Source organism: Protopterus annectens, chromosome 8.part0, assembly GCF_019279795.1.
Source record: "Protopterus annectens isolate FY-2018-M chromosome 8.part0, PAN1.0, whole genome shotgun sequence".
Taxonomy (NCBI): Eukaryota; Metazoa; Chordata; order Ceratodontiformes; family Protopteridae; genus Protopterus; species Protopterus annectens.
Window position 1 is genome coordinate 55,794,162 of NC_056741.1, and position 15,952 is coordinate 55,810,113.

At 43.0% G+C, this 15,952-nt stretch overlaps 1 protein-coding gene across 1 annotated transcript in view; it reads left to right on the top strand.

Annotated features, from left to right (window-relative positions):
• Window positions 1–15,952, top strand: part of CDCA3 (cell division cycle associated 3) — a gene marked incomplete in the record, with an annotated part of 365,174 nt that overhangs the window by 218,333 nt on the left and 130,889 nt on the right.

Sequence of the window (15,952 nt, forward strand, 5' to 3'; positions counted from 1 at the left end):
TGCCAAAGTGGTTAGGAAGACCTTCTACGTTGCCCACCTGATCATGAATGGATTCGCATCCAGATCAGGAGAGGTCATTGTACCCCTGTACTCTTCACTTATCAGACCAATGATTGAGTACAACGCCCCATTCGGAATGTACCTTACCCGACACCTGCAGCAGTTGGAAAGACCCCAGAAGTTCCTCACCAAAAGGATAAAGGGGCTCAAACATATGTCATACGATGCCCGACTGAAGAAACTCCAGCTCTATTCAGTCGCATACAGTCTGCTCAGAGGTGATCTGTGCCTGACATACAAGGCCATGTCCAACCCGGAATTAATGGACATGCTCCACCTCAAAAAATCCAAAACCACCAGAGCCACGAGAGCAAGAGACTTAAACCTCAACACGGATATAAATAGGACGTGCTGGAGGGACAGATTCATCACCCAGAGACTCCCTACACTATGGAACAGAATCCCAGTCCATGTGAGGCAGAGCCACTCACTGACTCTGTTCAAGAGAAATCTTGACGAGTGGATGGGAGATCGTAGGTTTACCCCGGGAATCATCTCTGTGTCACTGCTGGACAGAGGCACAGCAAACTAATGGGTATAGTATTCTCATCCTAAGGGGTGGTGAAAGCCACACACACTCTGGCTCTGCTTATAAATGCCCTAGGGCAGATAGCCTAGTATGAACCTATGACATGCCTGTGAAAGCATGGAGGTGTTGGCAGGGGAGTTTTTAACTAGATTGTTTAATGAAATCTTGGAAAGTGAGAGTTTGCCTGAGGAATGGAGAAAGTGTTTTGGTACCGATTTTTAAGAATATGGGTGATGTGCAGAATTGTAATAACTACAGAGGGATTAAATTGATCAGTCACAGCATGAAGTTATGGGAAAGAGTAGTGGAAGCTAGGTTAAGAAGGGAGGTGATGATTAGTAATCAGCAGTATGGTTTCATGCCAGGAAAGAGCACTACAGATGCAATGTTTTCTCTGAGAGTGTTGGAGAAGGTCAGAAGGAGATGCATTGTGTCTTTGTGGACTTGGGCGAAAGCATATGACAGGGTGCCTTGAGAGAAGTTACGGTATTGTATGAGGAAGTCGGGAGTGTCGGAGAAGTATGTAAGAGTAGTACAGGATATGTACGAGGGTAGTGTGACAGCAGTGAGGTCTGCGGTGGGAGTGACGGATGTGTTTAAAGTGGCGGTGGGATTACATCAAGGATTAGCTCTGAGCCCTTTCTTATTTGCACTGGTGATGGACAGGTTGACAGACGAGATCAGACATGAGTCCCTGTAGACTATGATGTTTGCAGATGACATGATCTGTAGTGAGAGTATGGAACAGGAGGAGGAGACTCTCTGGAGAGGTGGAGATATGCTCTAGAGAGAAGAGGAATGAAGGTCAGCAGGACTAAGAATATGTGTGTGTGAATGAGAGGGAGGATAGAGGGATGGTGAGAATGCAGAGAGTAGAGGTGGCGAAGGTGGATGAGTTTAAATACTTGGGATCAACAGTTCAGAGTAATGGTGAGTGTGGAAGAGAGGTGAAGAAGAGAGTACAGGCAGGATGGAGATGGTGGAGAAGAGGGTCAGGAGTGATTTGTGAACGACAAGTACCAGTAAGAGTGAAAGGGAAGGTCTACAAGAGGTAGTGAGACCAGCTATGTTATATGGGTTGGAGACAGTGTCACTGACAAAGTCAGGAGTTAGAGCTGGATGTGTCAGAGTTAAAGATGTTAAGATTTGCACTGGGTGAGATGAGGGTGGACAGGATTATGAGCAAGTATATTAGAGGGTCACACGTGAAAGAAAACAAAAGCTGGATAAACGCCTGGTATACACCTCAAGCGAAAAAAAATGAAAAGACCAATGGTTAGACCACAGCTGAAGATAAAAATGGAATAATCCACGTCAGGAAATAAATGACTTGCAGCTTCACAGTAGTGCCCTTTATAAAAACCAAAAGTTGTAACTGAGATGTAGTAGTCAAGGTAGGAAACGGTTCACTTGCAGTTTCACACCACTTTATTAAACAAGAGTAAGCGCTTTCGCTATTTAAGTCAGCTGATCGCTTCTTCAGACTCATAAAAACAGTTAAAACATTGGTATTTAAAATATGGTTCAACCAATGAAAACACATATAGAACTATGACATAGACTAATTAAAATTGCATACATCAGTACATTAATTTGCCTTGTATTCTGCATAAGATGAAATAAAATATACATATAACAGACACATTTTATGTAATAATCCATATTACTTAATGTTTTAGTGGTCTGGATTTTAAAAAAGGTTTCAAGGAAACAGCATTGTTCAATCCAGGATTTATAATTGATATAGATTTTTATGCTGACTGCAGAACACAAAATTTGGTTTATTTCAGCTTCTGCACTGTCATGCCTTTTATATAGGCAAAGCCAATAGGTGTCTAAAGGAACGTATCCTTGAACACCTTATAGATACAAGAAATAAAAAAAGACGCAAGTGCTTTAGCAAAACATGTGGAAGAAGATAGGAAACATATTGTTAATTTCATGGTTTTAGAAATAATAAATAAAAGTAAGAGGGGAGGTGATATAAGGAACAAGGTAGAGGAAGCCGAACAAAGATGGATTTTACTACTTCAGGCAGATAGGTCTCCTGGATTGAACAATGCTGTTTCCTTGAAACCTTTTTTAAAATCCAGACCACTATGTTTTAGTGGTCTGGATTTTAAAAAAGGTTTCAAGGAAACAGCATTGTTCAATCTAGGAGACCTATCTGCCTGAAATAGTAAAATCCATCTTTGTTCGGCTTCCTCTACCTTGTTCCTTATATCACCTCCCCTCTTACTTTTATTTATTATTTCTAAAACCATGAAATTAACAATATGTTTCCTATCTTCTTCCACATGTTTTGCTAAAGCACTTGTGTCTTTTTTATTTCTTGTATCTATAAGGTGTTCAGATCGTTCCTTTAGACACCTATTGGCTTTGCCTATATAAAAGGCATGACAGTGCAGAAGCTGAAATAAACCAAATTTTGTGTTCTGCAGTCAGCATAAAAATCTATATCAATTATAAATCCTGGATTGAACAATGCTGTTTCCTTGAAACCTTTTTTAAAATCCAGACCACTAAAACATTAAGTAATATGAATTATTACATAAAATGTGTCTGTTATATGTATATTTTATTTCATCTTGTGCAGAATACAAGGCAAATTAATGTACTGATGTATGCAATTTTAATTAGTCTATGTCATAGTTCTATATGTGTTTTCATTGGTTGAACCATATTTTAAATGCCAATGTTTTAACTGTTTTTATGAGTCTGAAGAAGCGATCAGCTGACTTAGATCGCGAAAGCGCTTACTCTTGTTTTAATAAAGTGGTGTGAAACTGCAAGTGAACAGTTTCCTACCTTGACTATTACATCTCCGTTACAACTTTTGGTTTTATAAACCGCACTACTGTGAAGCTGCAAGTGATTTATTTCCTGACGTGGATTATTCCTTTTTTATCTTCAGCTGTGGTCTAACCATTGGTCTTTTCATATTAGAGGGTCAGCCCAGGTTGGAAGGTATGGAGACAAAGCCAGAGAGACAAGATTACATTGGTTTGGACATGTGCTGAGGAGAGATGCGGAGTATATTGGGGGAAAAGATGCTAAGGATGAAGCTGCCAGGTAACAGGAAAAGAGAAAGGTCTAAGATTAGGTTTATGGATGTGGTGAGAGAGGACATGCAGGTGGTTGGTGTGACAGAGCAAAATACAGAGGACAGGAAGAAATGGAAACAGATGATCCGCTGTGGCGACCCCTAACTGGAGCAGCTGAAAGAAGATGACAAATGGACACCCCTTCTGCCACCACCCCAGTCTTACCAGCCTTTTTTTGGATGCCTTCAGTGCAGCTTCTCAAAACCATGATTTCTCAACCACCAACCCCTGGAAGGCCTGACGCCTTCTATAACATCCCAGAAGGGGCCAAACTTCTGATTAAATGTCCAGTTGCAGACCCTGGCACTTTGTGTCTGCAGACAAACCTTCCAGATTACTTCTCTCCACCTCTGTCCTTCCCGCTGATAAGGACAGTAAGACCATGGAACACATTGGCAAAAAGTGTACATCTCTGCCACCTTGGCTTTTAGGGTGGTCAGCTAACTACCAGACATATGTCAAAGTATACCCTGGCCCTTTTGACCCAGGTTTCTAAACTTTTGCCTGATCTCCCAGACTCTCCTTCTAAGGCTCCAATATCTAGCCTCATCTCCTTGTCCTCTCAAGTGACCAGGCCCTTTATTAGATGCAGCTATGATGCTGTGGACGCTTTGGCCAGATCTGAAGCTTCGGCCTCCGTGCTTAGTAGGTATTCTTGCCTGAGACCCCTTCCTGATGAAATTGGGGCTAAACTTCTGGATGCACCCCTGGATAATTCTGCCCCGTTTTGGGGCTAAAGTGGCAGAGCTTTTCAAAACCCTTCAGCAAAAGGGGAAGGAAAACGTACTTAAAACATTTCTCTCCAATCCCCAAATTTCATAGGAATTATCTGACCAAGACACAGTTCCTCAGGAAACATCCTTCTCCTAACCCTCATTCTAGGTGCAAAAAGAACTCCAGAAAACAGCAACCTCCTTCCAGGCCTGCTCAATCTCCTGTTCAGGAACCTCAGTTTCAGGACAGGGCAGATGGACTTTTCCTGGTCCCAAGGAAAGACAGCCCAGCCTATGGAGACCAATCCTGGATCCTGCCTCAACCTTTTTCTACAAGTACCTACTTTTCACATGCTTATTCTCCAGACCCTGTTCCCTTTGCTAATGCCTCAAGCATTCCTGGCCACTATGGATCGGTGCTGTATTCAAATCGTGCCCCAGTCCAAAGGATTCTGGACCCAGGAAAAACAGTTTATTTAGGCCCAGGAAGTTTTAAAAAGGGGTTGCAGATGTCTGCAAGAAAGGAAACGAAAGATCCAGGACATTAGTAGTGATTTTACATGGGGGGGATTCGAGAATAAAACTCCAAGAGTAAGTGTGTGCCTGTGCACATGTCTGCTGTGTGTCTATATCTATGCATATCTAGCTCTCTGTCCTGTGTGTATGCGCAATATGTAGAGCAGTGGATAAATGTGTGTTAAAAGGCTCAACAATTATAAGTGAAGAGAGAAATTTAAATGAGCTAAAAGCAAATACACATAGCTAGAAGACAAAGGAATATGAGAGCAGGGGAAGATATTTACAGTGGTGCAACAATCCGACTCCATGGGTGGCAAGTGCTTTAGCAGCAGAACTGAGACAACAGAAGGTGTGAATTATACATCAGGTAAGGGATGAAGGAACAAAATATGGTGAGGGAGGGATGAAGGAACATAAAATATGGTAAGGCAGGGATGAAGGAACATAAAATGTGGTAAGGGAGGGATGAAGGAACATAAAATGTGGTAAGGAAGGGATGTAGGAACCTAAAATGTGGTAAGGGAGGGATGTAGGAACCTAAAATGTGGTAAGGGAGGGATGGAGGAACCTAAAATGTGGCAAGGGAGGGCTGAAGGAACCTAAAATGTGGTAAGGGAGGGCTGAAGGAACCTAAAATGTGGTAAGGGAGGGCTGAAGGAACATAACATGCGGTAAGGGAGGGAGGACTGAAGGAACATAACATGCGGTAAGGGAGGGAGGGCTGAAGGAACATAACATGCGGTAAGGGAGGGATGACTGATTACAAGTATTCAGGGAATGCTACAGCTACAAAAATAATTTTTTATTAAAGGGTTAAAACTACCAAAGTTGGAAGAGGAAGATTTAAAGTATTTGAGAGGGAGATGTCAGAAGAGAAAGTAAAGTTTGCATAAAAAGCATAAGCAGCGATATCTTAGAATTTTTTCAAACAAATATCTCCAGATATAAAGATCTAGGTTACACCTTTCACTGAGATCTGGCCAGGTGGACTTTCTTGAATAAAAATAGCAGTGATTTGAAAAGACCCCACAAATATGGCCTTGTACAGACCCACAAGTATTTTAAACCCTCCCTCACCGCATTTTATGTTCCTTCAGCCCTCCCTCCCTTACCGCATGAAACCTGGTTCAAGGCTCCTGAGAGCACCCCGGCACTAAGGTTTTACCTCATATCATGCGTTCCGGCCCCAAAACCCGGACCGTACCACAAAAGGAGGGGGTGTATCCATATTCATCAAGGATACCCACAACTCCAGGCTGGTGGCAACTCACGAAGCATCAGAGACCATTCCGGTGCAATTAACCATAGGCAAAACTTCTCTACAGTTTGTAGCATGTTACAGGCCACCCTCTCAAACTCGGGAACCCCACACAGCCTTCCTGAAGACACTGGAGAGTATAAATGTTTCTCCAAACACCATCATATTGGGTGACTTCAACTACCCAAACATAGACTGGGAACATTACTCAAGCCCCAGTACCCTAGCCCAAAGGTTCCTGAAGTTCATAAACTCAAATGCTATGGAACAACTTGTCGCAATTCCCACAAGAGGTGAAAATATACTAGACCTGATCATCACAAACATGGGGACAAAATGCTCTACACCGGAAGTATATCCCTCATTGGTGAGATCAGACCATAAACTAATCTCACTGGAGATCCACATCTCGCCCCCACCCCCAACAAAAAAGACCACAGTGAAGAACTTCTCAAAAGCCAACTTCACACTTCTTAAGACTGGTGTGGTATCCTTCAAGGCCCCTGAGCCATTGGAAACCACAACCCACGCTGCTGAATCCCTTACGAATGCTTTCTACGAGCACCTCCAGGATTGCATGGATCAAGCAATCCCAAATAAAATCAAGACCCTTTCCACCAAAGGCAAGCGCCCGATCTGGTGGACCCCAGCCATAAACAAACTTTACAACAAGAGGAGAAAGCTACTACAAGATGGAGCAAAATCCCTAAAAGGGAAGACATCTCTGATCAATACTAGTAAAAAACTACGATCACTCATAAAATCATCCAAGGCCAACTTTGAGAGAAAAATCGCCAAGGACTCAAAAGACAATCCTAAGGCCTTCTTTAGCTATGTTAGAAATCAGGGTGGAAACTCCCAGATATGCTCAGAATTAGTCCAAAATGATACAAAAATCACTGAACCCACAGACATTTCAAACATACTGGCAGACAGGTTCAGTGCAAATTTCTCCCCTCCCTCCCCCCCAAAAGGAGAAATATCTATCCCAGCAGAGTATAGCCTCCCAATCATCTCAAATGCCCAGGTGAGAGCTGCTCTCTCTAAAGCTAAAAACACAGCATCAGTGGGACCGGATGGTGTCCCCAGCTGTGTGCTACACGAACTCAATGAGGAACTAAACCCACACAAGGCTGCTGTTTAATCTTAGCCTTACCACAGGATACGTACCCAAAGAGTGGCGTACGGCAACTGTGGTCCCACTCCACAAAGGCGGTGCTTCTACGGACCCTGGTAATTACCGCCCCATAAGCTTAACAAGCCTGGTCTGCAAAGCTATGGCGAGGATCATAATGGAACTCATAAAGACATAGGGGACCTACAGACATTGGATCCTACCCAATTCGGCTTTGTCAAGGGCAGATCATGCCTCTTGAACTTGGTCGACTTTTTTGAAACTGTCACCAAGGCCATTGATGAGGGTAAGGCAGTTCACACAGCCTACCTTGACCTTGCAAAAGCTTTCGACACAATACCCCACTCGGGTATCATAGAAAAAATCACCAGCTTAAATGTAAACCCATATGTCACAAGATGGGTTGCAAACTGGCTCAAGGATGGCACCAGCAACTCTAACCCTGTGGGTTCTATGTCAGACTCCAAGCCAGTCACAAGCGGTGTCCCACAGGGCTCAGTCCTGGGCCCCCTCTTGTTCGGCATCTACTTTTTCAGAAGTGCAGGCAAACCTAGGAGGATTGTGGCTGACAAAGTTTGCAGATGACTGCAAACTGGGCGCCATAGTTGAAAATCCATCAGACACAGATATCCTTCAGAGAGGTCTCATAGAAACGGATAACTGGTGCCAGAGCCATGGCCTTAAGATAAACACCAAAAAATGTATAGTCATACCCTTTGGTAAAAACAAGGTAACCCCAAGTTACCACATAGGTGGCAATCCATTAAGCACAGAAGAGGTTATCAGGGACCTGGGGACCCAAGTTGACAGTAACCTTTCTTTTGACACTCACATTGCCAAAGTGGTTAGGAGAACCTTCTACATTGCCTACCTGATTATGAAGGGATTCACATCCAGATCAAGGGAGGTCATTGTTCCCCTGTACTCTTCACTTATCAGACCAATGATTGAGTACAATGCCCCATTCGGAATGTATCTTACCCGACACCTGCAGCAATTGGAAAGACCCCAAAAGTTCCTCACCAAAAGGATAAAGGGGCTCAAAAATATGCCATATGCTGCCCGACTGAAGAAACTCCAGCTCTATTCAGTTGCATACAGTCTGCTCAGAGGTGACCTGTGCCTGACATAACAAGGCCATGTCCAACCCGGAATTAATGGACATGCTCCACCTCAAAAAATCCAAATCCACCAGAGCCACAAGAGCAAGAGACTTAAACCTCAACACGGATATAAATAGGACATGCTGGAGGGACAGATTCATCACCCAGAGACTCCCTATGCTGTGGAACAGAATCCCGGTCCATGTGAGACAGAGCACCTCGCTGGCTCTGTTCAAGAGGAATCTTGACCAGTGGATGGGAGATCGTAGGTTTACCCTGGGGATCATCTCTGTATCACTGCTGGACAGAGGCACGGCAAACTAATGGGTATAGTATTCTTCAACCTAAGGGGTGGTGAAAGCCACACAACTCTGGCTAGGCTTATAAATGCCCTAGGGCAGATAGCCTAGTATGAACCTAAAATATGATTATAGAGTATTGATTGCCATGGTAGTACAGAGGTTTGCAACGATGGTAAAGGGTTTAGGGGAGGGAGATCAAACAGGGTTTGTGGAAATCAGAAGTACTTGTGATATTCTGCTATTGTTAATGATTCAGGGCACACACAAAACTGGTAGGAAACTAGCATTGTACTCCCGAGACGTTGAGAAACCTTTTGATAGGGTTGACTAGGAATGCGTGTCACAATTGTATGTCAATTGTATATTGCAAGTGTGAAGAACTTTCAAAGGTGAGGAATGTCATTGTAAATATTTATGGGAGTGCAACTGCTCAGGTTAGCAGATGGGGACGCTTTTCACATAACTTTGCAATCACCATGGGAACAAGGCAAAGCTGTCCTTCCTCCCTTCCTATTTGCATTATGTCCATAACCATTAGCACAGAGAACAAGCATTAATAGCTGAATTTAAATGGAACATGCTAGAACTTTAAAATAGCCCTTTATGTCCGTTTTATTTTACTTTGAGTAGGCCAAATAGGGGCAGTAAGCAGGTCTTGGACACATTGCAGCAAATTCCTGGGACAAGACAAAAGCATAATTTAGAAGGGAGCAGAGACAGAGAACACTAATTTGGATTGGTGGAAGGATTCATTTAGAAGGGAGCAGAGACAGAAAACACTAATTTGGATTGGTGGAAGGATTCATTTAGAAGGGAGCAGAGACAGAAAACACTAATTTGGATTGGTGGAAGGATTAATTTAGAAGGGAGCAGAGACAGAAAACACTAATTTGGATTGGTGGAAGGATTAATTTAGAAGGGAGCAGAGACGGAAAACACTAATTTGGATTGGTGGAAGGATTCATTTAGAAGGGAGCAGAGACAGAAAACACTAATTTGGATTGGTGGAAGGATTAATTTAGAAGGGAGCAGAGACAGAAAACACTAATTTGGATTGGTGGAAGGATTCATTTAGAAGGGAGCAGAGACAGAAAACACTAATTTGGATTGGTGGAAGGATTAATTTAGAAGGGAGCAGAGACAGAAAACACTAATTTGGATTGGTGGAAGGATTAATTTGGAAGGGAGCAGAGACGGAGAACACTAATTTGGATTGGTGGAAGGATTAATTTAGAAGGGAGCAGAGACAGAGAACACTAATTTGGATTGCTGGAAGGATTAATTTAGAAGGGAGCAGAGACCGAAAGCACTAATTTGGATTGCTGGAAGGATTAATTTAGAAGGGAGCGGAGACGGAGAAAACACTAATTTGGATTGGTGGAAGGATTAATTTAGAAGGGAGCAGAGACGGAAAACACTAATTTGGATTGGTGGAAGGATTAATTTAGAAGGGAGCAGAGACCGAAAACACTAATTTGGATTGGTGGAAGGATTAATTTAGAAGGGAGCAGAGACAGAAAACACTAATTTGGATTGGTGGAAGGATGGAGAAATGAAGTACTGACTGGTATAACTGTGGGACAGAAAAGGCATCCAGCAACAGAACATTAATTTGAACATAGAAAATGATTAACAATCTTTAAAAAATAAATAAAAATTTTAATTTGTATTTGGATGAAAAAGTGTAAGCATTGCAATCGTATGTAATATCACATATCTTGTTCATAGGTTCATACTAGGCTATCTGCCCTAGGGCATTTATAAGCCTAGCCAGAGTGCGTTTGGCTTTCGCCACCCATTTTAAATGAATTTTGCTATGCCCTTTTTCGAGGTTAGTGTACTGTGCTGAGGTTCAAGTCTCTCGAGTGCGTAGCTCGATGGGATTTGGATTTTCTGAGGTGCAGCATGTCCATTAATTCCGGGTTGGACATGGCTTTATACGTCAGGCACAGATCGTCTCTGAGCAAACGGTATGCCACTGAGTAGAGCTGGAGTTTCTTTAACCGGGCAGCATATGGCATCTGTTTGAGCCCTTTGATCCTCTTGGTGAGGTACTTTTGGGGTCTTTCCAGTTCCTGCAGGTGTCTGGTAAGGTACATCCCAAAAGGGGCATTGTACTCAATTATGGGCCTGATGAGGGATGAGTAAAGAGGCACGATTACCTCCCCTGATCTAGATGTGAATCCCTTCATGATTAGGTGGACTATATAAAATGTTTTTCTAACCTCTTTGGCCACGTGGTTGTCAAATGAGAGATTGCTATCAACTTGGGTCCCCAGGTCCCTAATTACTTCTTCTGTACTTAATGGATTACCACCTATGTGGTAATTTGTGGGCACTTTGTTTTTGCCAAAGGGGATGACTATACACTTTTTGGCGTTTAGCTTGACGCCATGGCTCTGGCACCAGTTGTCTGTTTCTATGAGGCCCTTTTGGAGGATGCTTGTGTCGGCTGGAGAGTCTATTATGGCACCCAGTTTGCAGTCATCTGTAGACTTGTCAGCTACAGTCCTTCCATGTTGGCCTGTACCTCCAGTACCCTTGTATTTGGGAGAAGCTTTCTGGAACACCTCAGGAGGTTAAACTAGGCACAGACTAAAAGTTTAGATGAGAAACTTCCTTGCAGGGAAGCCAAGGCTAAGCTGGGAGTAAATGACTTTAGCCAAGGAATTTGGGAGTACCTGATCCAGAAAATTACTTGTATATGCAGTACATTGCTCACTTTACATGTTGATATAGGGGACCCAAGTAAGTGGGTTAGAATGGTACAAGAGAAGGTGTGTTGGCGATACCTTGATGACTTGTTTGAGATGTTTTGGAAAAGAAAGACTAAATCATTTAATATGCCTCAAGTGAGGGCTTGAGGACGGAGAAAAGAAATATTACCTATAGGGGTGTGGGAGAAAATCATGATGGTGGGAACAAGACATGGAAACTAAGCTAGAGGAAAACCAAGCTAAGGTACTGGCATTACTTTGTTGGGGGGTGTTTAAGTGAGAATGGGTGATGCTAAGATACAATGACTCAATCAAGTTGTATGACTTACTAACACAAGAGGCTGCAAATCTGTTGTGGACTGATGCGCAGCAAAGGCAATGGCCCTCATTACATTGTACATTAGATTATAAACTGGAGAGGGGAGGCTGACAATTGGGGGAGGGGAGAGGCTAATTTCTGATTATATACAATGTAGCTAGGGATCTAAGAAGGCCAAAAGCTTTTAACACTGAAGAAACAATGGATGAGGCTGCTGTCTGTAGAGTGAGAAGGAGTGATAGGGTATGCTATGTAAAGCCAGTTGGAGATAATTGAACTAAGGAAATTTAGGATATTTGCTGGAAATGCTTCCACAAATATTTTATACACCAGAAAAACGAAGCAGGATATATCCAGAGGTAGACATATCTGCTGGAGATGTATAGAGGGGATAGTAAGAGACTAGATGTTTATATTTTAGGATTGTTCATCACTTGCAAAATACAAAGGGGACTTTGGATAATAGTGGCTGATAGGAAAAATAAAGGAATAACTAAAGATTGCCGATTTTCTAAGATTGGTTTAAGATGGAAAGAGAGAAGACTAGGAACAACTGATTGAGTGATGAGCTCTCACCTGGATAATACTGATAAGAAATCTACACAGGCTGAGGTATCAGAAGAGCATACAAAAGTCTTAAAGTGGGTCTATGCATCCAGTACCCTTTGCTATTGGGGCCATGAACTATGGCACTCTTATGGCTAGGTTTCAGACGGATCTTGCACAGCAGGCTGTATCGACTCTGAAGAACCCCATTATTCCTGAATCACAGAAACAACTGCAGGCTATTCTGTCCACAATGTCTAATATAATGAACCTTTCCATGTGCATGTTGCATAGTGCAGGGGAAGTAGCTGTGAGGGCAGCTGGAGCTGCTGTAACCATGGGACACCATGCTTGACTGTGTCTGTACGACTCTGGACGACTTTAAGGTGTCCTTTATTAACACTCCCTTTGAAAGAACCACCTTGTGTGGTAAGACTATTGAAGATTGCATGCAGAAGTGCAAGGGAGAACACTCTGATAGGAATGAAGTTGAGACACCTTGTCACACCTTCAGTAGGAACCAAAAGGGTGCTCAATTTAACTTTGCTTTTGCAAGTCTCACCCTTAGTATTGCTGACTCCTCTTCTGATGGGTGACCATGGCAGAGGAGACAACTTCAACGGATTCAGACAGAGAGGCCCGGAACGTCCACTGTACCAGAACCAGGGATTCAGAGGGTGCTTCTCAGACAGGCAACTTCAGAATCCCTGAAGTGTTGCCCAGCTGTCCCACTCTGAAGGCAGTTGGGGGGGGGGGGTGCATCTCCGTACCATCATTTGTGGTTTGCCATCACAAATTATAAATGTGCAAGAAGGATAATATCCAGAGGTTATCTAATTCCATTTTTGGAAACTTCCCCCATCCCCACCAAACACCATTGCCAGATGTCCCACCCAGTCAGGCAAAGGCTTTTATGTCAAAGGTTCTCTGTTACAAAAAAAAGCCATCCAGGAGGTCCCACCAGACCAGCATGGCTCTGGATTTTATTCTTGCTTTTGTTTCTGAAGAAAACAAAGGGCATCTGGCCCATTCTGGACCTATATCTCCTAAATGTTTGCATCTAAAAGACTGAATTTTGAATGGTCACAGTGCAGTCTTTTACCTGCCTACAGAGAAAAAAATGGATGTGCTCTTTAGGTCTCCAGGATGCTTACCCTCATGTAACAATAGAGAAGAAACCCAGGAGACTTTTATACTTGGGCTTGGGAGATGTCACTTTCAGTTCAGAACCCTGACATTTAGTCTCACTGCAGCCCCCAGGATGTTCACCAAATGCATGGTGATATTGACAGCTTATGTGTGATTACTGGGATTCAGAATTTTCCCATATCTAGATGACTGGCTGCTGACTGCCTCATCCAAGGAGTTCCTCTTACAAGAGATTATCTTCAGCTTTATGGGTCCCTGGGGATCATGGTAAATCTAACAAAATCCATCCTGATAGCTCTCTCAGGGCATGTTTTTTTTTTCTGGGCTGCTTTTTGGACACTACTACCCCCCCCCCCTCAATCTCCATTCTGTAAGACAGAATAACATTGAGGTGAGTGTTTCAGGCCCTTCTATATTCCAGCCGATCTCTAGCAAGGTTGTTCCTGAGCATATTAGGATTAATGGCAGCATTGAACCTCATAGTACAGTTTGCCTTCTAACGCACACGAATTCTACAATGGTTACTTCAGTCTGTGTTTTCAGAAGTGTGACCCTTTGTCTTTCCCCATGTGAATTGCCCAGTAATGCAGAACCTACCTAAACTGTTAGCTTCATTCCCCTCTGATAGCTGTAGGCAGACACTTCCAAGTTCCTACTTCCACAGCCATTTTAACCATGGATGCATACTCCCTTCACAAATCTTCCTCACGAGTGGTCCCAAAATCCAGAGGTAACAAGAGATTTTTGACCAATGGGCGAAGCTTGTAGTGATCTGTTTCTGATGCAGTAATTATGTTGCCATTCCTCTGCACCAGGGATGCTATGTCCAGTTTTGGCCTGTAGGGGTTCTCTACATACAAACCCTAATTCTCTTCTGACCAAGTTCATACAGAAAGCCATTTGGTGCAAAGGCAAAGTTATCCTCGTTGCCCATTCTGGCCCAAGTAGGTTTGATTTCCCCATCTGAAATCTTTCATAAAGGAATCCCTTTGGTTCCTGGTTACAAGTCTGGATCTAATCTCACTCTTCTGGGGATCCTTCTGATCTCAACCTGAGACTTAACTGCTTGTTTTTCCAATTCTAGTAATGACATGGGACTCTTCTGTTTCCTCAGATGTATTATGAATACTCGTGGCTTCTGAGAAATTGTCCACTTGCAAAGTGTACAGTAATAAGTGGAAAAGAGTTGCCGTATGGGCAGAATCTGCCTCAGTAGCAGAGATGCTACATTTTTATCTTTCAGCTGGTTCCAGTTTCTACATCAAGGTAGTCAGCCATCTCCTGTTTCCATGTGGGCTTTCAAGACTATTCCTTGGCCCCTCACAAGGTACGTAAAGCCTTTCTCAAGAGTGTATTTCATTTGAGGCCTCCCGTAAAAGATCCAGCCTCTCCTTGGGATTTGAATTTGGTTTGGAAAGCCTTGTCAAAACCCCCATTTAAACCATGTGCAGATATATAGAGTTGAAAATCTTGTCACAGAAAACCTGTTTAGTAGTTGTCGCTTCAGCCAGGAGGGTGTGAGGATTATTTTCAGTTTCACCATACATCATTTTTCATAAGAACAGGGTTACACTTTGAATTGCCCTTTCTTTCTCCCAAAGGCAGCCTCTGAGACCAACTACAACCCATTCACTTCGCACTCTTCGTAATTTGAAAAAAAAAAAAAAAAAAAAAAACAAAGGAGAATACATCTTGCTTACGTTTAGATGTTCACAGACAACTTTGCTCCTAGCTTCATAGAACAGCTTACTTTTGAAACGATGAGCAGTTGTTTCCTTTACACCTAATAAGCTACGCAGAAAGTTTTCCAAGATGTTTTTCCAGATGGATGTTGGTCTGCATCTCCTTTGCACCTCGGGGAATAAGTCTTTTGCCATTAACTTGCTGCACAAGAGCAATTTTCCTACCTCAATGGCAGAGTCCTGTCCTTAGATGACATTTGCCAGGCTGACAGTTGGTCTTCATCTGATACATTTGGCAAGCATTACAAATTGGACTGCATTTCCACAGCCAGGGCTTCTTTTGAGGCTTCCATCCTGAAAGGTCTTCTGTCATAAAGTTACCAAGGAGTCTAGTAACTGGGAATTCCAACCCATATGCACACCCATACGCTCCAGGGATCTAAACCTTGTCATCACAATGAACAGAACATGCTGGAGGGATAGGTTCCTGACACAGAGACTCCCCATACTCTGGAATAGACTGCCCATACATGTCAAGCAGAGCGCCTCCTTGGCCAGCTTCAAAAGGAACCTTGACGATTGGATGGGAGATGGGAAATTCGCCCCGGAGATCATGTCATTCTCCCTGCTGGACAGTGGTCCAGGGAAGTAAATATTGTGGGAAGAAATATCCAGGGAATTGTTATGGCTAGGCTTGTATAGGCCCCAAGGCCAATAGCCTAGTACCAACCTATGAACCTATGTTGGATCAGATGGACTGAATGAATATGATGTGAAAGTTTTGTACCTACCATAACAATAGATCCTTTCACTCCA